Source organism: Sus scrofa, chromosome 6, assembly GCF_000003025.6.
Source record: "Sus scrofa isolate TJ Tabasco breed Duroc chromosome 6, Sscrofa11.1, whole genome shotgun sequence".
NCBI lineage: Eukaryota > Metazoa > Chordata > Mammalia > Artiodactyla > Suidae > Sus > Sus scrofa.
In genome coordinates, this window is record NC_010448.4 from 13,621,496 (window position 1) to 13,644,756 (window position 23,261).

At 40.8% G+C, this 23,261-nt stretch overlaps 1 protein-coding gene and 1 pseudogene across 7 annotated transcripts in view; both read left to right on the plus strand.

The window, feature by feature from the left end:
- IL34 (interleukin 34) overlaps nucleotides 1–23,261 on the plus strand; it is a 91,117-nt gene that overhangs the window by 32,748 nt on the left and 35,108 nt on the right. The gene's annotated exons all lie outside the window — the stretch shown is intronic.
- LOC102163913 lies at nucleotides 12,765–16,501 on the plus strand (annotated as a pseudogene).

Sequence of the window (23,261 nt, forward strand, 5' to 3'; positions counted from 1 at the left end):
AATTGACATGTAACATATTAGTTTTAGGTGTACAACATAATGAGTTCATAATGTATATTTATAAAATGATTATCACAATAAGTTTAGTTAACATTCATCACCACAAATAGTTACGATTTTTTTCTTACAATGAAAGATTTTAAGATTTACTCTTTTAGGAGTTCCCATTGTGTCTCAGTGATTAATGAATCCGACTAGGAACCATGAGGTTGCAGGGTTGATCCCTGGCCTTGCTCAGTGGGTTAAGGATCTGGCATTGCCGTGAGCTGTGGTGTAGGTTGCAAATGCGGTTCAGATCCCGCGTTGCTGTGGCTCTGGTGTAGTCCGGTGGCTACAGCTCTGATTAGACCCTTAGCCTGGGAACTTCCATATGCCCTAGAAAAGGCAAAAATACAAAAAAAAAAAAAAAAGATTTACTCTTTTAGCAACTTTCAAATACCTGGTACGATATTGGTAACTATAGTAACCGTGTGGTACATTATATCCCCTGTCCAGTTCTTATATCTCTCATTTCTTTAGCTTATCTAGCTTCTCTAATTGCACTGGCTAATACATCCTGTACAGTGATAGTGGGCACTTCTTGTATATTATCTCTGACTTTAGTGGAAATGCTTCTGGTGTTTTCTAGTTAAGCAAAATGATGGCTTTTATCTAAGATTTGCATATTTTATCATGTTAAGGAATTCTCCGTTGATTCCTACTTTAATGAGGATTTTTTTAAATCAGGAAAGTGTGTGGTTTTTGTCAAATTTTGTCAGATGCTTGTTCAACATTTGTGGATTTCCTGGGATCTATCATTATGTTATATTAATAAGTTTCCTAATATTGAACCATCCTTGTACTCCTGGAATAAATTTCCTTTGGTTTTTTAATGTGTTCTGCCATTCTTCTGGGACAGCAGCTACTGTGGACCCCTCTGTAGAGGGACTGTGGACATGTACAGAGTTAGTACATATGGACTGAAGTGTCTTTTCCTGAAGTAAGGAACCATTGGTTTGATTCTCTTCAAGGAAACCCAGCTCCAGACTCTTTCTTGGTATATAATAGGCAATATAAACTGGTATTTTCCATTAAGTTGGGGAAAAAATGCATGATTCTGATCTCAGCCTTTTTTAGTTTAGCTCTGTTATTGTTTGGTTAACTTTCATCTCAAAACAAAACATACCAAAACCCCCAAAACAAAACTGAACAAACTCAATTCTGTTACACTGAATTTTTGTTTGTGTAATGCTTCGGAAGATATCCCAGTAGACTTTTAGAGTCTCTGAGCTATTATTAAACTAAACTTGGGACTCTCTGCTCTAATGTTTCTCAAGAAGGGGAAAGAAAGTTGAAAGAGCCTAGATCTGTATCAAAAGAAAATGGAAAACCTTTGAGTTACTGAGGAACTCAGTAACTGAGGAATGGAATGCCCAATCCAAAGAAGACACATCCATTTGGTATTGTAGCCCAGTGGTTAAGACTTTCAGGTCAGTTTGTCTACACTCAAATCCCTCCTCCATGTACAGCTGTGTGACCTTAGATGAATTACTTCACCCCTCTGGTCCTTGGTTTCTTCATCAAAAAGTAAAGGTAATAATGGTCCTACGTCTAGCCTTGTTGTGAGTATTCAGTGAAGCCATGTACAGTAAGTTCCTTTGCCATAAGTGTGGGGAAGCTGGAACAGAGATTAGAGCATCCGAAGGAGATTGGACCAGGTGGTCTCTGCATTCAGTGACCTTCCTGACCTTCATTGATCTCAGTCCTTACACAGATACTTGCAGGTGTGCTTAGACTAGTGCCTGGCAAGTTCTCGGGGGTCAGGGGCTTCTAAGATGAAGCAAAATAATGAAATATATACATTTAAAACATCTCCTTTTGGAGTTCCCTTTGTGGTTTAGCAGAAACGAGTCTGACCTAGTATCCATGAGGATGTGGATTTGATCCCTGGCCTCTTGGGTCAGGGATCTGGTGTTGGCATGAGCTGTGGTGTAGGTCACAGATGTGGCTCGGATCTGGCATTGCTATGTTTGTGGCGTAGGCTGGCAGCTGTAGCTCTGATTTGACCCCTAGCCTGGGAACCTCCATATGCTGTGGGAAGCGGCCCTAGAAAAGACAAAACAAACAAAAAAACCTCCTTTGTAAGTGTCTGAGCTATGGAAGTCAAAGGAATGGAATATTCCCTAAGGTTGATGTTTCGGATAATAAATGTATGAGTTAATGGAGAGTTGGATTAAGGCTCTTGACTCTATAAACAGGCTTCACTGCAGTGTTTAATTGTGAGGCTTGGTGCTCCCTCAGTAGTGGGCTGTTTCTCACTTTTAAATGGGCATCTGCAAGGTGGCTCTTTTGGGTAGTGCTGCCCATAGCCCCCTTAGTATTTGGGTTTGAGAGGGTGAAAGAAGCATTTTTGATGTGGACAGAGGGAACAGATTCACATGGTGGTTGACCATGAAGGGAGAGCCCTTGGGAGGGCAAGGCCCCACTGGGCAGTGCTCAGGTTTTCTCCCTAAACGTGGATTCTGAACAACATTGTTTGGCTGTCCTTTAGATGTTCCATCTGATTTGGTAACGCAGGGGCCAGGTTGGAGCCTTTATCACCAGCTTTCTGTTTCCAGTGAGCAATTTTCAGTTTTAAAACTGGAGTATAATTTACCTTAAACAGACCTTACACATTCCATTTGATGATATATTAGCTTCCTGGGACTACCATAACAAATTACCACAAACTTGGTGGGTTAAAAGAACAGAATGTATTCCCTCACAGGTGTGGAGGCTAGAAATCCAAAATCAAGGTGTCAGCGGCCTTTGTCTTTGGCCTTTCATTGCCTCTTCCTGGCTTCTGATGGTTGCATGCAGTTCCTTAGCTTGTGGACACATCATTCCAATCTCTGTCTTGACTATCACATTGTACTCTCTCTTTGTGTCTCTGTTTCCTCTTATAAGGATGCCAGTCATTGGAATAAGGCCTTGCCTAATCTAGTATGACCTCACTGTAATTTACATCTGCAAATACCCTATTCAAACAAGGTCACATTCTGAGGGTCTAGTAGCTGTAAGTTTTGGGAGGACACTATTCAGCCCAGTACAGGCGCGTATACTCATATGCCCACCACCCTGATCAAGAGCCAGGATATTTCTATCCCCCTAGAAAGTTTGCTCGTGGCCCTTTGTAGTCAATTCCTACCACTACCATCCACCCTAGACAATCACTGTACTGATTTCTGTAACCATAGAATAGTTGTTGGCCTGTTCTTGCATTCAAATCAATGTAATTATGCAGCATGTGCCCTTTTGTGTCTGGCCTCTAGCTTACAGTGTTCCTCAGACTGCTCCATGTTTTGTTGCATGGATCACTAATTTGTTCCTTTTTTTTTTTTTTTTTTTTCATTAGAGCTGGTTTACAGTGTTCTGTCAGTTTTCTACTGTATAACATGATGACCCAATTGCACATACAGGTATACATTCTTTTTTCTCACATTATCATGCTCCATCATAAGTGACCAGACATAGTTCCCAGTGCTATACAGTAGGATCTCATTGCCTATCTATTCCAGAGGCAATAGTCTGCATCTGTTAACCTCAAGTTCCCAATCCATTTCACTCCCTCCTCCTCCCCCTTGGCAACCACATGTCTATTTTTCAAGTCCATGATTTTCTTTTCTGTGGAAAGGTTCATTTGTGCTGTACATTAGATTCTAGATATAAGTGATATCATATGGTATTTGTCTTTCTGACTTATTTCACTCAGTATGAGAGTCTCTGATTCATCCATGTTGCTGCAAATAGCATTATTTTGTTCTTTTGATGGCTGAGTAGTATTCCACTGTGTATATATACCACGTCTTCCTAATCCAGTCCTCAGTTGATGGACATTTAGGTTGTTTCCATGTTTTGGCTATTGTGAACAGTGCTGCAATAAACATGCTGGTGCATGTATCTAATTTGTTCCTTTTTCTTCCTGAGTAGTCTTCTGCCATGTGATTATACCATGGTTTGTATATCCAGTCTTCTATTGATGGACAGCTGAATTGTTTTCACTTTTTGGAAGTATGTATTATTCATAATATGAATATAGTAGCAATGCATATTCTTGTTCATTCTTTTGTGGACATAGATCTTGATTTTTCTAGGTTAAGTACTAAGAGCAGAATTGCTGGGTCATAGGGCAGGTGTATATTTAACCTTATTAGAATTGCCAAACAGTCTTCCAAAATGATTGCATGCTCCCAAGAACGATGTATAAGAGTTCCAATTACTCCATAGCCTCATGGACTCAGTCAATTTCTTGGTAATGGTTATTTTCTTTGATGCACAAAGACAGTTAACCCTTTGCAGAGGTTTCTGTCTTCAGAGCTGTTGAGCTAAAGGATCTGACTACTGCCTTCTACTACATTTCTTTTTGTTTTGTTTTCTCTTTTACCATGTTGCTCCAAGGAAGCTCTCAGGCACAAAGATATGCTAGAGTCCTTTTGTCCACTGTCCCTTTTCTCTGAGAATAGCACAAGTATGGATGCTTCACACTGTATTCTCCCACTCTTGAGTCTCCTTGCTTGTTGAAGGTTAGAAGTTGGAGGTCAGAGACTGAAGTTCAGAGGGTGAAGACCAGAGGTCACAGTCCTTCAGAAGAACATCAGAAGTTTTCTTAAAGCAGGAGGTCTTCAGAGTGTTCAGGGGTCCCATGTGACTAGTTCCACAATGGGTTTCTTTCTTTCTTTCACAATCAAGTATTTTCCTCATAGATTTCTGTTGATGGCACAAAAGCAACAGGAATAAAGGAAATTACCCAAAAATAAAAGAGAAAGCATAGTTTTCCAAAATCCATCTTTATTGGTATTTATAATAGTGAATAATAATAAGTACTGAGCTACTGCATACCATCCCATGTTCTAAGTTTTCTATATATAGAAACTCAGTAAATCCTCCCATAACCCTTTGAGGTCAGGATTTTATATCAAGCCCATTTTATAGATGAGGAGCCTGAGACAAGAAGAGTATCCTCACCTCACCCAAGGGAAGGTGGAGTCAGAATTTGAACTCAAGGGTTCTAGCTTCAGCATCTGTTTTTTTTTTGGGGGGGGGAATGTTTATCTTTTTAGGGCTGCACCCGAAACATGGAGGTTCCCAGGCTAGGGGTCCAATTGGAGCTGTAGCAGCCGGCCTACTCCAGAGCCACAGCAATGCAGAATCTGAGCAATGTCTGTGACCTACACCACACCTCATGGCAACACTAGATCCTTAACCCACTGAGTGAGGCTAGGGATCGAACCCGCATCCTCATGGATGCGAGTTGGGTTTGTTAACTGCTGAGCCACGATAGGAACTCCCAGCATCTGTATCTTACCTGCACTTTTCCCCACTTAGATCCATTCTCATTTTGGAAACCTAATCACATTTATTTAAAAAGGAAACATTATGTCACTGTCACAAATGGGAGAGTCACATCACTTTCCATAAATAGGTGATAACCATAAAAATAAACACTGACAGGAACGTAATGTTATTCTAGCTTATTGCTATTGTTCCTCCCCTCCAATACCCCCCCCCTTTTTTTAATAGTTTGTGCTTTTGGTGTCACATATAAGAAATTTTTGCCCAACCCCAAGCCACAAATATTTTCTTTTAGGTTTTTAAAGTTTTAGGTTTTACTATTAGGTCTGTGATCCATTTCAAGGTTTTCTTTTTTTTTTTTTTTGGCCACACCCATGGCATATGGAAATCCCCGGGCCAGTGATCAAATCCAAGCCACAGCTGCAACCTACCACACAGCTGTGGCAATACTGGATCCTTAACCTTCTGTGACCACAGCAGAAACTCCCCCATTTCAAGTTGTTTTTATGCATGGTGTGAAGTGAGGGTTATACTAAAAAAAATTTTAGTAAGTATGTTCAGTGGTTTCTGTAGTATTGGTTGAAAAGATTCCTTTCCCCTGTCTTCTCTGAGTCTGGCTATTCTAAGAGAATGGGTGGATTAATCTCACAGTTGCTCTAAGGTGAAAAAGGTACCATCATTTTGCCACACTGGATATAAACCCATTGGCACATGGACAGCACTCAATAAACAACAATTCGTTCTCAGATTATGCTAACTACTTTCCTGTGGTTTGGCTTTCAGGTTGTTTTTAGTTTTGTTTTATCAAGTGTAAACAACATTGCAATGGATTTCCAAAATGTACTGCTTTTTTTTTTTTAACTTTAGAATCATTTTAGGGCATATTTATGGCTCTTAATCCGTACTACAAATAAGTGTTAAAAGTGTTTGGATCCATGCACTCTGCTAGAAGCCATGCATTGCTTTTGAATTAGCTCTGCTTCCAGCTAGAGGGTACTCCTTAGGAGGATTAAGCACTGGAATCACTGCATTCCCTGGCCCCCACCATGCTTGGTGGTTTTTCATCTTCCCGTTAGCTGGGCAAACTGTCCCATGAAACTGTTTTCTGCTTATTTATCTTCTTGCCTCCCTACTGCCTTGTATACCTGTTATTGGCATCACATCTTACCAGTTCGAAGCATAGTGCCTGCACATAGTAGGTGCTTAATAAGTGTTGACTGTAAGAACAGCATCCCACACAACGTAACTAGTGCTGCTTCTGGGTCTGTGGGCCTCTGTGAGATGAGCCTTCGGATAACAACACTCTTTTAGCACCAGTGTCTTGGTTCCAAGACATCTCATAATTTAGACAAATTTTTTAAGGTGTGCGTCGTATGCCACTGGTTAATGTTGGAGGATGTTATATGGTACTTGGGTCCTGCATTAAGTAACACTGAATGCCAGAGGGAGGAAATTACTTTTCAGTTCTTTTTCAACCCTTCTTACTTCTCTAGGACAGGGCTTCTCAGACTCAGCACTATTGACATTTGGGGGCCAAAAAAATTCTTTGATGTAGGGGAGCTGCTCTGTGCATTGTGGAATGTTTATAGCATTCCTGGCCTCCACCCACTAGATGCCGGAAGGACCTTTACCCTCCAGTTATGACAACTAAAAATATCTCTAGACAGTGCCAAATGGCACCTGGGGGACAAAATCCACCTCCCAGTTGAAAACTGCTGCTCTGGGAGAAAGACTCAGTCTGGTGCTAATATATTTCAAAGACCACTCTAACCGTAGTTCATCTCCCTTTTCTCAATAAGAGAGAGCAGATTCCTAGCTCACAGCCTTCAGCCGGCAATGCTTTCTTACTCGAATTTAATTACATTACTTCCTTTCTTTGATTGTTACCTCCTCATATTGGCAATGAGAACTGTTTTTCTCTCAATGTAAGTGTTATAAAGTTTAATTTAGGAATAATTTTAAGTAAAAAGGTGAGTGGATATAGAGAAATATATCTCAATATATGGAGATAGATATGGCCCAAATAGTGCAGTGCCAGACACTTGATTGCAAAGAAATGCTGAGTAATGCATCTTTCTGTTTCAGTGCTTGAGTCAGCTGTAGCACTGGGCAGGCTTTCATGTTTTGCTTCACCTAAGACAATACTCTAGCTTGGGAGATGCCCAAGGGATCTGGTGTAGGTGCTAAGCCTCCCAGATGTACTGACACCTGTTAGAAGTATACTGTACATGCAGCACCTGTTAGAAGTATACTGCCTGCTGCAAGCATTTGGCCTGTGGACTCAGGAGTGAGTCTTAGTTGATAAAATCATTCAGGTCACTTTGGATCAGAGAAGGCAGTGCACATCTGGATGCCAGCCAATCCTTTTCTGAGAAGCAGGCATTTGAAAACAAATCACATAGGCCTGGAGCCTTTCTGATTTCACAGAGAGGCCAGATGTGGGAGGAAATCACAATATGTCATTCATATCAGACATCTTGGCAAAGCTGCTGATCTGCTACTGACTCTGCTTGCCTCATGGGAAAAGACCATGGGTGCGGCCCTAAAAAAAAAAAAAAAAAAGCAAAAAAACCAACAACAAAACAAAACAAACAAACAAAAAAACAAACAAAATAGAAAAGAACTTGACATAGTGTCCGTGAGGATTCGAGTTTGATCCCTGGCCTTACTCTGTGGGTTAAGGATTATCCTTGCTGCAAGGTGTGGCATGCATAGGCTGGTAGCTGCAGCTCAGATTTGATTCCCAGCCTGGGAAAAACTAAAATAAACAAAAAACTAATCAAAATGTTTATCTAGGAGGGGGAAATGGAGAAAGGTAGACCTTTCAATATGACTTCAATACTTCTTTACTTATTTATTTATTTTTTGTCTTTTGTCCTTTTAGGGCCACACCTGTGGCACATGGAGGTTCCCAGGCTAGGGGTCTAATCGGAGCTGTTGCTGCCAGCCTACACCAGAGCCACAGCAATGCTAGATTTGAGCCACGTCTTCCACCTATACCACAGCTTATGCAATGCTGGATTCCCAACCCACTGAGCGAGGCCAGGGATTGAACCCTCAGCCTCATGGTTCCCACTTGTATTTGTTTCCGCTGCACCACGACAGGAACTCCTATACTTTTTACCTTGAAATGATGTGCTTTATATAATTAAAACTCAAAAAAATTTTAAATCTCTAAAAATAAGAAACAAACGGAAATACATGATCTTTTGACTGTATATTCCCATTGGAAATATAACCTATGATAGAAAGAACCACAAAGAAATCTTGAACTACACAAACTTGTCTTTTTTTGTGTGTATGTGTACACAGACTTACTGTTAAGTTAAAATATCAGTGTTAGTGTTTGAAACTACTATATATATGCAAGGCTAAAGAAAATAGTTATCTTAAGTGTCATTAAGAAACAAGATTTTTAGCACAAAGAGATGCGCATAACCTAAACAAGTTTAGAAACCTTATAATTCTAATGATTTATCTACAAGCTAATGACTTATTTTTTCTATTTCTAAAAAATGTGTCCCAAAGCAACAGAAATAAAAGCAAAAATAAACCAATGTGACCTAATCAAACTGACAAAACTATAAAAAAAAAAAACCAAAAAAGACAACTTACAGAATGGGAGAAAATAGTTTCAAACAATGCAACTGATAAGGGCTTAATCTGTAAAATATACAAACAACTTATACAACTCAACAGCAAAAAAGCCAACAACCCAATTGAAAAAAATGGGCAAAAGACCTGAATAGACATTTCTCCAAAGAAGATATACAGATGGCCAACAAGCACATAAAACAATGCTCAACATCACTGATTATTGGAGAAATGCAAATCGAAACTACCATGAGGTACCACCTCACAACAGTCAGAGTGGCCATCATTAATAAGTCCACAAATAACAAATGCTGGAGAGGTTGTGGAGAAAAGGGAACCCTCCTGTACTGTTGGTGGAAATGTAAGCTGGTACAACCACTATGGAAAAACAGTATGGAGGTACCTCAGAAAACTATATATAGAACCACCATATGACCCAGCAATCCCACTCCTAGTCATATATCCGGACAAAACTTTCCTTGAAAAAAGACATATGCACCCACATGTTCATTGCAGCACTATTCACAATAGCTAAGACATGGAAACAACCTAAATGTCCATTGACAGATTATTGGATTAAGAAGATGTGGTATATATACACAATGGAATACTACTTAGCCATAGAAAGAACAAAATAATGCCATTCTCAGAAACATGGATGGAACTAGAGACTCTCATCCTGAGTCAGAAAGAAAAAGACATACCACATGCTATCACTTATATCTGGAATCTAATACATGGCACAAATGAACTTTCCACAGAAAAGAAAATCATGGACTTGGAGACCAGACTTGTGGTTGCCAAGAGGAAGGGGAAGGGAGTGGGAGGGCCTGTGAATTTGAGGTTAACAGATGCAAACTATTGCTTTTGGAATGGATAAACAATGAGATCCTGCTGTATAGCAGTGGAAACTATGTCTGGTCACGTATGATGGAGCATGATAATGTGAGAAAAAAGAATGTATACATGTATGTGTGCCTGGGTCACCTTGCTGTTCAGTAGAAAACGGACAGAACTCTTTAAATCAGCTATAATGGAAAAAATAAAAATCATTATAAAAAATAAAAAATGAATTTTCTAGGTCTGTCCACCTGAAAAACCCCATAAACGTTGAAAACCCAGTAGTAACGAGCACCTGTAGTATTCAGGCTGTGGTTTCTAAGTACCAATTCTTTGGAAAATTAGCTGATTGCAATTTAGTCTGAGACAGAAAATGTACAAGATGAGCCTGCAAACCCCCATTCTTGGCTGAAAGCAAGGACACTATTGAAAGTTACTGAAGTCATGTCAGTAGGACAAGACCTACTGGAAGGATCTTGCATCAGCCAAATGATGAAATAACTTGAATGTTAAAGGAATAATAAACAGCCACTTTGGAAAATAGGTTGGCAATATCTTATTGTTAAATCTCCAGCTGTCACCCAGCCGCTCAGTCCTAGGTTTACCTAAGAGCGTTTATTTAAGAGAAATAAAAACGTATGTCCAAAGAAAGACCTGTATGCAAGTTTGTGTGACAGCTTTATTCATAGTTGCAAAAACCCAGTACAATGGAAAACTTGGTAATAAAAGGAACAGACTGCAGATACACTTAGCAACGTGGAAGAATCCCCAACACATTTTCCAAGTGAAAGAAGACACATTCTATATGATTCCATTTATGTAATCTGAAAAAACCCTCTAGGAACAGAAATTAAGGAAGTGATTGCCAGAGATGTGGGGCAGGAAAGGGGATTGACTGCTAAAGGATATAAGGGACCTTTCTGGGGGTGGTAAATACGTTCTATATCCTGAATAATGTGGCAGTTGAAACTCTTCAAATTGCCACCTAAAGAGGGTGAACTTTAGTGCATATCAATTATACCTCAATGAACCCTGAGTTTAAAGTAATTTCAATGGAATGAAATATAAAAATTTTAAAATTAATGAATTCAAAGTCATACCAAAAATCGTCATTAATTACCTTTGGAAGATGTGGGGGAACAACTCATTAATAAAGGAAAAGAATCAAGCTTTCATCCTGCTTTTTCTACCCAGACCAAATTTTAAGATAAGAAAATAGATGAGGAAGGAAAGTTCTACTTTATAGAAGAATTACAATAATAAGAGAAGATAGAAAGTCACCACCCAAGGAAATAACTGCGTCAAGGCTGTAATCATCAGTATCTGACAAAAGGTAAAAATTGATGGAAGACTTTATAATGGATGGATCATGGAGAAAGAACATGGCATTAGCTCATTATAGTGGGACAAGCAGACATTCTGTAACCTGATGTAACACAACAGCTCTTGTGAAAATTACACCTGAGCCCAATGAAGCTTCTTGATCTCAACATTACAAATACAGAGATAACTATGTTAAATGACATTCCAAGGATTCAATCATCCAAATCCAGGATGTGGAAAATCTACAGGGTAAGTGACGCAGTTTCTTCAACAAAAACGAAAAAAGGAAAAATAAACTGTTATAGGTTAAAATGTCTGAAGGGTTCAAAACTTACCACACAACTACAGAAATCGAGACAGTGTGGTATTGGCATAGTGATAGACATACAGATCAATGAATGGAATTAAGAGTCCAGAAATAAAGTCATATCTATCTATGCATTTATGGTCAACTGATTTTTAGTGATAGTGCCAAAGCCATTCAGTAGGGGAAAGTGTAATATTTTTAAAAAACTAGTGCTGGGGAGTTCCCATTGTGGCGCAGTGGAAACGAATCCGACTAGTATCCATGAGGATGCAGATCCCTGACCTCACTCAGTGGGACGAGGAGCTGGCATTGCCGTCAGCTGTAGGGTAGGTCACAGATGCGGCTTGGATCCTGCATTGCTGTGGCTGTGGCTGTGGCTGGCAGCTGCAGCTCCAATTTGCCCCCTAGCCTAGAAACTGCCATATGCTGTAGTTGCGGGCCAAAAAAGCAAAAAAAAAACAGAAAAAAAAAAACAAAACTAGTGCTGAGACACCTGGATAGTCACATGAAAAAGATGAAGTTGGCTTCTTGCCTCACAACATATATAAAAATTAATTCCAGATGAATCAAACATTTAAATACAAAAGCTAAAACTATAAAAGCCTTAGAATATAACACATGTATATTTTTGTGCCCATGGATTAGACAATAGTTTCTTAGATATGATACCAAAAGCATAAGCAACCAAAAGATAAATTGGACTTTATGAAACTTAAAAAGTTTTGTGCATTAGGGGACAACTATCAGGAAAATGAAAAGACAACCCACAAAATGGGAGAAAATATTTACAAATCAAATATCTGACCAGAGTCTAATACCCTGAATATATAAAGATTGTTAATAATTCAAAAATAAAAAGATAAACCAATTTAAAATAACCAAAGGATTTTAATAGCTGTTTCTCCGAAGAAGATATACAAGTGGTCTGCAAGCAGATGAAAAGATGCTCAACATCCTTAGTCATCAGGAAAATGCAGATCAGAACCACAAGGAGATAACCACGTCATACCTATTAGGATGGTTATAACGAAAACGTTAGATGATAAAAGTGTTGGTGAGGATGTAGATAAATCAAAACCCTCATACATTGCTGATGGGAATATAAGATGGTGTAGCTGCTTTGGAAAGCAGACTGGCAGTTCCTCAAAAAGTTAAACATAGAGCAGCCATATGACCCAGCAACCACATTCCTGGGAATATACTTGAGAGAACCAAAAACATACATTAACACGAAAACTGTATATGAATATTCACAGCAATATTACTTGTAACAGGCAAAAAATGAAAACAACCCACATGTTCATCAACTGATAAACTGATAAAATGTGGTACAGCCATACAATGGAATGTTATTTGATAATAGAAAGGAATAAAATACTGGTTCCAGTGATAAGATAGTAGCCACCGCACAGCATGATGTGGTAATGGCAGCAACTGAGCCGAAGCTGCTCAACCACAAAGAAGCAAAGAGGGAAGCTGAGTCTTTTAGGGAACAAGGAAGTGCATACTATGTTAAGACACTTGTAACTACTAAATATAGATACGTGTCCTTAAAAAAATGGGAGCTATTGGAGGAGATGGGTCTCCATTTTAATGATGCTCACAAGGTTCCATGAAGCTCTTGGAGATGCACAGCAGTGAATGAGGTTGTATGATAATTTCAACTGGGGACATCTATGAGAGGGCAGATGCCGCCTATCTCTAGGGAATGCCATGGTGCATGTTGTAGTTTCTAGAGAGCCCTAGAACTTGACCACAGAAATACTCAGGCACAACAGGAGTTCAGGAATGCTAATGCAGTCACAGAATATGAGCAAATGGCAGAAACGGATTTGGGGAAACAGTATCTTTGGGAGCTTGTTTCCTGCATGGACTGTGCCCTAGAATTTGCCTCTGCCTACTGTTGCTTCAAAATCATCAAAGCAGAATATTTAGTAATGCTGGATTGTTATCTAGAAGTGCAGTCTGCAGCCAGTAACATTTTACAAATGGATTCCACCAGTGTTGATGTTCTGTATATACAAAGTCTGCCTTAATTATGAGGACTGTGTTGAGGAGGTGGTTCAATTTTTTGTACAGCCTCTCAGTATGGCTCCTGATCATAAAGAGACCTGAATTGCTTGCAGAAATGCCAAAGCATTTAAAGAAAATGGGAATAAAGAATTTAAAACAGGAAATTACAAGCTAGCATCCGAACTATAGAGAGAAGACCTGGGGATAGACCCAGTGTATAAAAATGCTAATCTCCCAAGGCAATATAAATAAAAGCAAAATAAACAAATGGGGTCTAGTCAAACGTTAAAGCTTTTGCACAGCATAGGAAACCATAAACAAAAAGGCAAGCTATGGAATGGGAGAAAATATTTGCAAATGATGCAACCAACAAGGACTTAATTTCCAAAATATACAAACAGCTCATAACAAAAAAACACAAACAACCCAGTCAGTAAGTGGGCAGGAAATCTAAACAGACATTTCTCCAAAGACATACAAATGGCCTATGGGCGCATGAAAAGATGCTCAACATTGCTAATTATTAGAGAAATGTAAATCAAAATGACAATGAAGAATCGCCTCACACCAGTTGGAATGACTATCATTATAAACAACCATCATTATAAAATCTACAAATAACAAATGCTGGAGAAGGTATGGAGAAAAGGGAACGCTCCTACACTGTTCGTGGGAATGTAATTTTGTGCAGCTACTATGGAGAAAAGTATGGTAGGTTCTTAAAAAACTAAAAATAGAGTTGCCATAAGATCCAGCAGTCCCATTCCTGGGCATATATCCAGAGAAAACTCTTAATTTGAAAAGATATATGCACCCTGATGTTCTCTATTTACCATAGCCAGGACATACACAGGAATACTACTCAGCCATAAAAATTTGCAGCAATATGGATGGACCCAGAAATTATAATGTTAAGGGAAGTAAGTCAGAAAGAGAAAGACAGATATCATATGATATCACTTATATGTGTAATCTAAAATATGATACAAATTTTTTTTTAAAAAACCAAAGCAGGAGTTCCCGTCGTGGCGCAGTGGTTAATGAATCCGTCTAGGAACCATGAGGTTGCGGGTTCGGTCCCTGCCCTTGCTCAGTGGGTTAAGGATCCGGCGTTGCCGTGAGCTGTGATGTGGGTCGCAGACGCGGCTCGGATCCCTCGTTGTTGTGGCTCTGGTGTACGCCGGCGGCTACAGCTCTGATTAGACCCCTAGCCTGGGAACCTCCACATGCCACAAGAGTGGCCCTAGAAAAGGCAAAAAGACAAAAAAATCAAAATAAAATAAAAAACAGAAGCAGAGGGGAGTTCCCGTTGTGGCTCAGTGGAAACAAATCTGACTAGGAACCATGAGGTTGTGGGTTTGATCCCTGGCCTCACTCAGTGAGTTAAAGATCTGGCGTTGCCATGAGCTGTGGTGTAGGTCACAGACTCAGCTCAGATCTCGTGTTGCTGTGGCTGTGGTGTAGGCCAGCGGCTACAGCTCCAATTCAACCCCTAGCCTGGGAACCTCCATATGCTGCGAATGTGGCCCTAAAAAGCAAAAAAAAAAAAAAACAAAAAAAAAAAAACCTCACAAAACACAAAAAACAACAATAAAAACAGAAGCAGGAGTTCCCATCATGGCTCAGTGGTTATGAATATGACTAAGAACCATGAGATTGTTGTGGGTTCGATCCCTGGCATTGCTCAGTGGGTTAAGGATCCGGCGTTGCTGTTAGCTGTGGTGTAGGTTGAAGATGCGGCTCAGATCCCGTGTTGCTGTGGCTCTGGCGTTGGCTGGCGGCTACAGCTCCCATTAGACCCCTAGCCTGGGAACCTCCATATGCCCCAGTGTGGCACTAGAAAAGGCGAAAAGCAAACAAACAAACAAAAACACAGAAGCAGACTCACAGACATGGGAAAAAAAACTGTGGTTACCAAAGGAGAAAGAGGGTATAAATTAGGAGTTTAGGATTAGCAGACACAAATTGCCATATATAAAATAGATAAAAAAAAACAAGGTCCTATAGCACAGGGAATTACATTACATATCCTGCAATAAACCGTAATGGAAAAGAGTAAGAAAATTATTTATTTCATATATATATATATCTGAATCACTTTGCTGTACACCAGAAACTAACACATTTAATCAATACAACTTTGTAAGTCAACTATAATTCACTTTTAAAAACCATAGGCAATTCAAGCAAAACAAAAACAAATACTAAACCCTACCGCAATCCAGGTATAGTTCATTTCAGAAGACTGCGCAAATGCAATGAAACTCAACGACCCTTATTACACAAAGACTGCTTGAGGAGAGCTCAGGACTGCAGGGACAGTATGAAGAAGCTGTGCAGGACTGTGAAAAAGTGCACCAGACAGAAGCAACAAAAGAACACAAACAGCTCTTAGAATATACACAGCTGGAACTGAAGAGTAAGAGGAAAGATTACTACAAGGTTCCGGGAATGGACATGAGTGTATCTGGGGACGAGGTCAAGAAAGCTTATTGGAATTTGGCCTTGATGCACCATCCAGAACAACACAGTGGAGTAGTGCTGAAGTTCAAGGGGAGGAGAAAAGTTCAAGGAAGTCAGAGAAGCTTTTACCATCCTCTCTGATCCCAGGAAAAAAGACTCACCATGTTAGTGGATAGGACCTGGATGAGGAGACATGAATTTGGATGATTTTGATGCAAGTGATGTCTTCAAGGCATCTTTCATCAGTCTGGGGAGCTTGGAAACATCTGGTCCAGGGATTTTCTTTTTTCAGTTTGACTAATAAAATCATCCAGAATCCAGGAAATGCAGACTTGCTCAGTTTAACTTGAATGTGGATGCAGTTTATCTCCTCCCTTCATCATGTCTCCATGCACTTAGAGCAGTTATGTTTTCTCAGTTGGATACCCTGTATCTGTGTGAATGGAGTGAAGGAAAGGGATCCAGGCTGAAGACTGCAGGTAGGGAAGGGAGGCAAAGAGTAAAAGGGAGGCAGCTTGTGAATTTTGGTTTTACAGTTTAAATTCATTAAAAAAGAAAAAAATTTTAAGAGAAATGAAGTCCTGAATCCTGCATTTTAGTCTGCTCAGGCTGCTATAATAAAATACCATAGACTGGGTGATTTAAACAACAGAAATTTACTTTCTCATAGTTCTGCAGGCTGAAGTCCAAGATTAGGGTATCAGCATGGTCGATTTCTTTCTTTCTTTCTTTTTTTTTAGAGCCGTACCCACAGCATATGGAAGTTCCCAGGCTGGGGGTCCAATTGGAGCCTGTAGCTACCAGCCTGCGCCACAGCCATGGCAAGACCAGATCCAAGCCAAATCTACAACCTATACCACAGCTCATGGCAATGCCAGATCCTTAACCCACTGAATGGGGCCAGGGATGGAGCCCACATCCTCATAGATACTAGTCAGGTTCATTTCTGCTGAACCACAACGGGAATTCCTTATTTGTTTTTTATAGTTCACAGAGCAAAATCATATGTTATTGGTATTTCTCTAAGTTACTTCCCTTAACATGCATGATACCCTCAAAGAGCATCCATGTTGTCACAAATGATAAGATTCCATCTTTTTAGTGGCTGAGTAGTATTCCATTGTGTGCATTTGCCACATCTTTATTTATTCATTCTTTGATGGGCACTTAGATTGTTTCCATACCTTGGCTATTGAAAATAATGCTATGCGGAACACAGGGATGCATATGTCTTTTCAAAGTAGTGTTTTCGTATTCTTTGGTTAAATATCCAGAAGTGAAGTAGTTAGATCATATGGTAGCTCTATTCTTAATTTTTTGAGAAACCTCTGTACTATTGTTATCCATAGTGTCTATACCAGTTTACAATTCCACCTATAGTCTATGACGGTTCCTTTTTCTCCACATCCTCACCAATACTTGTTATTTCTTGCCTATTTGATGATAGCAGTTCTAACAATGTGAAATGATGTCTGACTCTATTTTTCTTCTTTTTTTTTTTTGCCATGCGGCTTATGGAGCTCCAGAGCCAGGGATCAGATCCGAGTGACCTAAGCTGCAGCTGTGGCAATGCCCGATCCTTAGCCGACTGTGCCAGGCTAGAGATCAAACATGCATCCCAGCACTCCCAAGACCCTGCGGATCCCGTTGTGCCACAGCGGGAACTCCTCACCCTGGTTTTGATTTGCATTTCTCTAGTAATTGGTGTTGAACATCTTTTCATGTGCCTATTTGCCGTCTGTATGACTTCTTTGGAAAAACGTCTATTTAGCTCCTCTGCTCATTTTTTAGTCTGGCTGTTTATTTTTGGTTGTTGAGTTCTTTATCTGTTATGAATATTAACCCCTTACTGGATGTATGATAGACAAATATCTTCTCCCATTTAGTAGATTCTCTTTTTTTTTTTTTTTTTTGGTTTGATGATTTCCTTTGCTGTGCAGAAGCCTTTTATTTTTTAATTTTTTTTTAATTTTTTTATTTTTAAGGCCTCACTTGTGGCATATGGAAGATCCCAGGCTAGGGGTGGAATTGGAGCTATAGCTGCTGGCCTATGCCACAGCCACAGCAACGCCAGATCCAAGCCACGTCTGTGACCTACACCACAGCTCATGGCAACGCTGGATCCTTAACCCACTGATTGAGGCCAGGGATCAAACTGCGTCCTCATGGATACTAATCCAGTTTTTTACCACTGAGCCATGACGGGGACTCCCTGCAGATGCCTTTTAGTTTGATACAGTCCCATTTGTTTATTTTTGTTTTTGTTTCCCTTGCCTGAGAAGACTTATCTAGAAAGATATTAAGACTGATGTTAGAGCATGTACCGCCTAAGTTTTTTTTCTATGAGTTTTATGTTTTCATGTCTTACATTCAAATCTTTAATCCATTTTAAGTTTACTTTTGTAAATGGTGTGGGATAGTGGTATAGTTTCTTTCTTTCTTTCTTTCTTTTTTCTTTTTTTTTTTTTGTCTTTTTGCCTTTTTTCTTGAGCCGCTTCTGCGGCATATGGAAGTTCCCAGGCTAGGGGTCGAATCGGAGCTGTTGCCGCTGGCCTACACTACAGCCACAGCAATGCAGGATCTGAGCCATGTCTGCGACTCACACCACAGCTCACGGCAATGCTGGATCCTTAACCCACTGAGCAAGGCCAGGGATTGAACCCACAACCTCATGGTTCCTAGTCAGATTTGTTAACCATTGCGCCACAACAGGAACTCTGGTATAGTTTCATTTTATTTTTGCATGTGGCTGTCCAATTTTCTCCACTTTTTTTTTCTCATTTTTAATAGCTTTATTTTTTTATAATTTTTTTTATTTTCCCACTGTACAGCAAGGGGGTCAGGTTATCCTTACATGTATACATTACAATTACATTTTTTCCCCCACCCTTTCTTCTGTTGCAACTTGAGTATCTAGACAAAGTTCCCAATGCTATTCAGCAGGATCTCCTTGTAAATCTATTCTAAGTTGTGTCTGATAAGCCCAAGCTCCCGATCCCTCCCACTCCCTCCCCCTCCCATCAGGCAGCCACAAGTCTCTTCTCAAAAGTCCATGATTTTCTTTTCTGAGGAGATGTTCATTTGCGCTGGATATTAGATTCCAGTTATAAGTGATATCATATGGTATTTGTCTTTGTCTTTCTGGCTCATTTCACTCAGTATGCGATTCTCTAGTTCCATCCATGTTGCTGCAAATGGCATGATGTCATTATTCTTTTTTATGGCTGAGTAGTATTCCATTGTGTATATATACCACATCTTCCGAATCCAATCATCTGTCGATGGACATTTGGATTGTTTCCATGTCCTGGCTTTTGTGAATAGTGCTGCAGTGAACATGCGGGTGCACGTGTCCCTTTTAAGTAGAGTTTTGTCCGGATAGATGCCCGAGAGTGGGATTGCAGGGTCATATGGAAGTTCTATGTATAGATTTCTAAGGTATCTCCAAACTGTTCTCCATAGTGGCTGTACCAGTTGACATTCCCACCAGCAGTGCAGGAGGGTTCCCTTTTCTCCACAGCCCCTCCAGCACTTGTTATTTGTGGATTTATTAATGATGGCCATTCTGACTGGTGTGAGGTGGTGTCTCATGGTAGTTTTAATTTGCATTTCTCTTATAATCAGCGATGTTGAGCATTTTTTCATGTGTTTGTTGGCCATCTGTATATCTTCTTTGGAGAAATGTCTATTCAGGTCTTTTGCCCATTTTTCCATTGATTGATTGGTTTTTTTGCTGTTGGGTTGTATAAGTTGTTTATATATTCTAGAGATTAAGCCCTTGTCAGTTGCATCATTTGAAACTGTTTTCTCCCATTCTGTAAGTTGTCTTTTTGTTTTCTTTTGGGTTTCCACTTTTTTTTTTTTTTTGAACAGACTGTCCTTTTTCCATTGTATGTTCTTTGCACCTATGTAGTAAATTAATTGTATAGGTTTATGTGTGTGTGTTTATTTGAACATGGATTCTGTGTTAGATGATATAGGGTTTATTGATTTGGGGATGTGCATTAATAGTAATATGAGGAGTTCCCGTCGTAACGCAGTGGTTAACGAATCCGACTAGGAACCATGAGGTTGCGGGTTCGGTCCCTGCCCTTGCTCAGTGGGTTAATGATCCAGCGTTGCCGTGAGCTGTGGTGTAGGTTGCAGACGTGGCTCGGATCCCATGTTGCTGTGGCTCTGGTGTAGGCCGGTGGCTACAGCTCCCATTGGACCCCTAGCCTAGGAATCTCCATATGCCGCAGAAGTGGCCCAAGAAATGGCAAAAAGACAAAAAAAAAAAAATAGTAATATGATTGTATTTTTTTTTTTAGGGCCACACCCGCAGCATTTGAAAGTTTTCAAGCTAAGGCTTGAACTGGAGCTACAGCTGCTGGGCTATGCCACAGCCACAGCAATGCCAGATCCAAGCTGCGTCTGTGACCTACACTGCAGTTCACAGCAACACATCGGATCCTTAACCCACTGAGCGAGGCCAGGGATTGAACCTGCCTCCTCATGGATTCGAGTCAGTTCATTTCTGCTGAGCCACGACAGGAACTCCTGATATTGTGTGTGTGTGTGTGTGTGTGTGTGTGTGTGTGTATGGACATTTTTTTTTTTCTTTATAGGGCCGTACCCATGGCATATGGAAGTTCCTAGCCTAGGGGTTGAATTGGAGCTGCGGCTGCTGGCCTACACCACAGGCACAGCAATGCAGGATCTGAGCGTGTCTGTGACTTACATCTCAGCTCATGGCAATCCCGGAACCTTAACCCACTGAGCAAGGCCAGGGATCAAACCCGCAACCTTGTAGTTGAACCTTACTAGTCAGATTCGTTTCTGCTGCACCACAATGGGAACTCCTCCTGATTGTATTTTTTTAAAATATTCTTACTGGTAAAATGACATGACTGGGATTTGCTTGAAAATGCTCTAGGGAAAAAAATTAGAGAATGGATGAAACAGAAATGACAGAGTACTGATAATTTTTGAAGCTGAATAATGATTATGTGAGGGTCCATTATACCTTTCCACTTTGGGTTTGTTTAGCAATGCTGTGATAAAGTTTCAAAAAATAAATATGGCAGAGGGGGAAAAAAAAGTCTTGACTAGTATTGAATTTCAGCAAGTTCATTTTCCTGTGTAAGATTCTGAGCTGCATTCTAGGACAATGAAAGCACACCTTTGCCCCCCAAAGCCTCCTGAACTTCATGCAGAGGAGAGAAGCCACCAGAACCACTCCCAGAAGATACTTTGGGTTAGAATTCATCCGGCTTTTTACAGAGCATTTACAGAGATGATGCATATCCAGGCTATATTAATTAGCTTTTATTGTATAACAAACTACTCCCATGCTTAGTGATTTAAAATAAACAAACATGGATTATTTCTCATGGTTCTGTGGGGTGGCTGGGATTCTGGGCTGACTTAACTGGGGCCAGATGGTCTAGTTTAGGGTGGGGCCTCCTGTAGGAAGCTAGTGAGGAATTGTTTGCATAAAGTGAAGTCCCGACACCCCCCCTCCCAACCCCCAGAAGCAAAATAGGACAAGCCCAAAGCATAGGCCCATCCCACTGGTCAGAGCAAGTCACCCAGCCAAGCCCAGGTTAAAGGGGAGTAGAAACAGAGCCTCCTTTGCAGATTGGACTTGTGCTGAATGGGAAATGGGAGCTGAGGGAGCCAGCCAGAGTCTGACTCAGCCCACCTCCCTGAAGGAGACTGACTGCTCAGATGTGGCCAGTGGTGGGTCCCGTGTTATTCATGTGCCCCAGGTGTAGAATCCTCGTTCCACTGGTAGGACAGAGGTGGTGGATGGAATGTTTTCAGAAATATAGACCCTGGGCTAATGGAATTAACCAGGAAAAAAAAATCATTCCTAGTTCTTTGTTTTTGCTTTTTAGGGCCACACCCTCCGCCTTTGAAGGTTCCCAGACTAGGGGTTGAATTGGAGCTACAGCTGCCAGCCTACGCCATAGCCACAGCAATGTAAGATCCAAGTCAAGTCTGCAGCCTACACCACAGCTCATGGCAATGCTGGAGCGTCACTGAGAGAGGCCAGGGATCGAACCCTCGGCCTCATGGTTTCTAGTCGTATTTGTTTCCAATGCACAGTAACGCATTGGAACTCCTCATTCCTATTTCTGCTTTTGTTTATCTCCCTTTCTCTGTGGCCTACCCTAAGTCCTATTTTTCTTCTGCCTCCTCCTTGAATTGAACATTTTTTTTTCTTTTTTGTCTTTTTGCCTTTTTTAGGGCCGCTCCCGTGGCACATGGAGGTTCCCAGACTAGGGGTCTAATCAGAGCTGCAGCTGCCGGTCTACACCACAGGCACAGCAACGTGAGATCCGAGCTGCAACTGCGACCTACACCACAGCTCACGTCAATGCCAGATCCTTAACCCACTGAGCAAGGCCAGGGATCAAACCCGCAACGTCATGGTTCCTAGTCAGATTCGTTAACCACTGCGCCATGACGGGAACTCCTGAATTGAACATCTGTGACTCACTCCCTGTGGCCACTAGTTTCCAGAACCTCCCTCAACACATTATCAGGGGTTGGACCTGAGGCCTTAGGACTGCTCCCTCCCCCGAGCTCTGTTTCCTCATCTCTAGCTGTGGGAGTTGCATGGAATGTCTCTGAGGCCCTTGTGGCCCTGCCCTACTTACAAAAAGTAGTCAGGCTGGAGCATGTGGTCCACTGCTCTGTCCCTTGGGCCTCAGGTCAGGCCTGGCACCTTGAGGAGAAGAATGTTCTGTGTAGGTGTAGTAGATTGGTTGCAAAAATGGCCCTAATTCTTTATGCACACTCCCATCTGTTCTTTTTAAACAATTATCGTAATTGAAGTATAGTTCATTTTCAGTGTTGTGTTTATTTCTGGTGTACAGCAGAGTGACTTGGTTACACTTACATATTTATTTTTTCATATTTTTTTCCATTATAGTTTATTACAAGATATTGAACATGGTTCCCTGTGCTATACAGTAGGTCCTTGTTTATTTTATTTTATTTTGTTATTATTATTATTTTTTTGCTATTTCTTGGGCTGCTCCTGCGGCATATGGAGGTTCCCAGACTAGGGGTCAAATTGGAGGTGTAGCCACTGGCCTACACCAGAGCCACAGCAACGCGGGATCCGAGCCGCATCTGCGACCTACACCACAGCTCACGACAATGTCGGCTCGTCAACCCACTGAGCAAGGGCAGGGACCGAACCTGCAACCTCATGGTTCCTAGTCGGATTCGTTAACCACTGCGCCACGACGGGAATTCCTATTTTATTTTTATTTTACTTTTACTTTTTTCTTTTTAGGGCCATACCAGCAGCATATGGAAGTTCCCAGGCTAGTGGTTGAATCGGAGCTGCAGCTGCCAGCCTACACCACAGCCACAGCAACACTGGATCCAAGTGTGTCTGTGACCTATGCCTGAGCTT